The 3,939-nt window shown below is 39.6% G+C and overlaps 1 non-coding gene across 1 annotated transcript; it reads right to left on the bottom strand.

Annotated features, from left to right (window-relative positions):
• Positions 1-473: 473 nt before the first annotated feature.
• LOC141523151 (U6 spliceosomal RNA) lies at positions 474-576 on the bottom strand. The gene has a single exon (XR_012478357.1). It is a non-coding gene; the product is annotated as a U6 spliceosomal RNA (small nuclear RNA).
• Between the last annotated feature and the right edge of the window lie 3,363 nt (positions 577-3,939).

A 3,939-nucleotide genomic window follows, 5' to 3' on the forward strand; every position in this document is an offset into this window, starting at 1 on the left:
GCGATTTTTTCAATATTAAAACAAAAGGGGGAAGCCAGGATTTGAACCCAGATTGTTTGACTTCACATCATCATTTTTTTCCCACTGAACCACATGGCATCTCTTTCAGTACTACCAAGAAAAAAACTACCTTCTCTCTCTTACTCCCTTTACTCCTAAAGGACAAAGTCTTTCCTTCCATCACTGGAGATCAGAAGTAACATGCAGAGGGGAAACAGTGATTTAGATCCACTTTGATGGATCTGAGATCCCATAAATGTGGACAATCTTTCTTAACAGAGCTGATGATATACCTGCTGACCCTGGCTACTCCATTGCCCTAACAGAAGAAGTATCTACCTAGCAGGTTAGAAGCCTTCCTTTTATTATCCTGTGGATAGCATGAGAATGCCAAGGCACTGTCTATTTTTCTCCTTCCCAGATGAGTTGTCTATATTTCTTCATGGCTCTACTTTTTAAAAATATTTTAATTAAAACATACAGAATGCTTCATGAATTTGGGTGTTATCCTTGCATAGGAACTATGCTAATTTTCTTTTTATTATTCCAATTTCGGTATTTTTTCTGCTGAAGTAAGCACTGGGTCATACATTTTTCTGATGGCATTCTCAATATTGTTTCTCCTAAGTAATTATTTATAGCATTGGGTAATCTGTTCGTGCCCACCATGTGTCTTTCCTTTTAGATGATCATTTAAACCCTAAGTATATTGCACCAAGCACTGTCCTAGGTACTGGGTAACAGATATAAAATATAAAACAATCCCTACTCATAGAAACGTTTACTCTTTTCGGCAAAACATACAAACACATATATATGGATATATAAACATAAATGTAGCACAAATATAAAATGAATAAATTCAAATCCACACAAAACGATTAAATACAAGGTCATTAGGGAAAGAGAACACTAGCAATGTGTGGGGTTCAGGAGAGATTGCATGCATAAGATGGTGTTTGAGTTGAGTTTTAAAGAAAGAGCCGGATGCCATGAGGAGGAAATAGGGAAGAGTACATTCCAGATGTGGGAGATGACCAAAATGGAATGGAGACAGGAGATAGAGGATCATATGTGAAAACCAGAAAGCCAGTATGGCTAGATAGCAGAATATGGGAGGAGGGGGAGTGATATTCAATGAAACTGAGAAGATAAGTTGGGGCCAGGTTTTGGAGGATCTTAAAAGTCACACATAGGAGTTTATACATGATGTGCCAAAGGTGTTAATGCAGTTTTAAGTTTAATAGTTTAGAATTTCACTAGGAATTTTGGGACAGCATGCAGTTGGTCCTGAAATAAACCTAGTTGAAGCCTAAGGTGACTTGAGTTGGGGAGTTGATTGAGTTGATTGAATTGGGGAATCACATGTTTAGAGATCTGCTTAAGGAAAAATGGAACAGCTAGTTGGTGCACCGAATAGAGCATTGGACTTGGAGTCAGGGGAACTCATTTTCATGAGTTCAAATCTAGCCTCAGACAGTAGTTATGTGACCCTGGACAAGTCATTTAACCTGTTTGTCTCAGCTTCTTCATTTCTAAAAATGAGTTGGAGAAGGCAATGGTAAACTGCTCAGTATTTTTGACAAGAAAATCCCAAATGGGGCTGGTGAAGCATCAGACATGACTGAAAAAATAAACCATGAATAAGGAAAATTACTTTGGCAGCTACATGTAGGATAGACTGTAGTATGGAGAGAGTTAGGGCAAAACAAGAACAATTGGGAAGCCGCTAAAATTATCTATTGCAAAGCTCACTGAGGTCCTGGATCAAGATGATGACTGCATGAAGGGCAAGAAAGAATAAGATGCAAGATTTGTTGTAAAGGTAGAAATGTCAAGATAGGAAAACTAACTGGATATGTGGAAAGAGGGAGATAGAGACATCAAAGAAAATGTTGAGGTCATAATCTTGGGAGACTGGAAAGATGGTTGTACCTTCAACAGAAATGGGAAGTTTGGAGGAGTGAAGGTTTGTGGGGTAAAGAAAGAGTTCATTCTTAGACTGGTTAAGTTGAAGATATTTCCAACATCCAGTTTAAAATATCTAATAGGCAATTGAAGATGTGCATCTGACATTCAAGGAAAGATTTTGGGACAGGAGATATATAGAGTTTCGAGTCATCCTCTTAGAGACGATAGTTAAACCCATAGAATTCAAGTGATTCTCAATTTCAATTCTTTGTTGACATGACTCATGACTAGACAATATCACTGAAGACACAGACTAAATGAGTCTTTCCAGAGATTTTTAATTTAGATATGGTAGGAGAAAGAATAAGGGTAGCTGGTCCCTGGAGGGAACAAGGAGTGGGGTACAGACATCACAAAATAAGTTAAGGGGTCAAAACACTGGAAGCTTGGGGAATTGAATGATAAAATGCCATGTGATCATTTTGTTGAATACCAGCCTGTCTATTCCATTACCTTAGATTTGCTCTTTTTTCTTTTTCTTGTTGTTTCATTTTGGCTACTGACTACCTTTTGTCAGGGATCATGTCTTTCTGTCTTTTCACTAGCACCTACCACAGAATTGGGCACATGATTGATGCTTAATAAATGGACAGATACTTAATAAAATCTTACTGTCTTGAATAAAGACAAAAAAGTCAAGCTCTTCTTTAACAGATAGGTTGGGTTCAGGAAGAAATATTAATACCTATAACACATTTCTTTTTGTCTGGTTCTGGGATTTCATTAGTGTGGAGAGAACTCTAGTTGAGGAAAAGTCCCTTCTTTAATGAGGATTACAATCTAGGAGAGTTGACTGAGTATTGAATGTTAAGTGACTTGGACAGTATATTTCTTTTTTTTTAGGTTTTTTTTTGCAAGGCAAATGGGGTAAAGTGGCTTGCCCAAGGCCACACAGCTAGGTCATTATCAAGTGTCTGAGGTCGAATTTGAACCCAGGTACTCCTGACTCCAAGGCCGGTGCTCTATTCACTGTGCCACCTAGCTGCCCTGACAGTATATTTCAAAGGAAAGACTTGAACTCAGGTCTTCTGGACTCTGAGGTAAACTTGCTATCCACTAAGCCAAGGTAATCTCTTCTTCTGACTGTCTTCTTGTCTGACTCTCTAGCTTATAAAATGGAGTCAAGAAGACTTCAAGACTTCCAGCCTTACTCCAGATACTTATGGTCCTGGACAAGTAAGACTCTCCCTGGGTCTCAGTTTCTTTATTGGTAAAATGAAGTCAGATTTGATGACCTTTAAGTCAGATTTAAATCTATGATCCTAAGAACTAGCTTAAAGATGTAGCCAAGACAGAGGAAAAAACATCAGTCTTCTAATTTCCTAGTGCAGATCTCTTTTCTGCTGCAGCCTAGCACCTCTCTAATACAGTGTGGGATGGAAGAGGGGAACATACAAGTTTCAAAACAACTCTCTTGAAATCAGTTTGCCTCTCCCTAAGGCCATGTGAGAGATTGTTTTTTTGTTTCTCGAACCAGTCCATGGATGCTTCCTCTCCAGTGAGGGCAGGGTATCTTGAAGTTCTCCAGTGTGAGCTCTGCATTCTTTCTCCCCAGTCAGACACTTCCAAGATGATTAGTGAGAAGACCCCCAGGCCTAGTCCAGCCTGCTGTTGACACCATCCCAGCTGAGAAGGGCAGCCAAGACTGTTAGTTGTGGTGGGTCTTAAGAGGCCCCATTGAAGCTGGCCTTTTCCCATTCCCCTGCTATACAAGGAGGTAGAGATTCACTGGAGCCAAATCAATGTAGGGATTATTAAATAACAAAGTATTTCCATTTGAGACTCTGCCTCCAGGGTAGCTTTTCCCTTCACCTCTGACTCTGGCACAGTGACAGTAATCGATACCCACTCCAAGAAAAATCTCCTCTGTGGGAAAAACTACCAAACTCTTCCACAAAGACAACTCTTTTTCAATGGGTTGGTGGTGGCAGAGAGTGGAGGGAAAAGATAGAATCTTTGGGGGAGGGA

This window comes from Macrotis lagotis, chromosome 4 (genome assembly GCF_037893015.1).
Source record: "Macrotis lagotis isolate mMagLag1 chromosome 4, bilby.v1.9.chrom.fasta, whole genome shotgun sequence".
Lineage (NCBI taxonomy): Eukaryota > Metazoa > Chordata > Mammalia > Peramelemorphia > Peramelidae > Macrotis > Macrotis lagotis.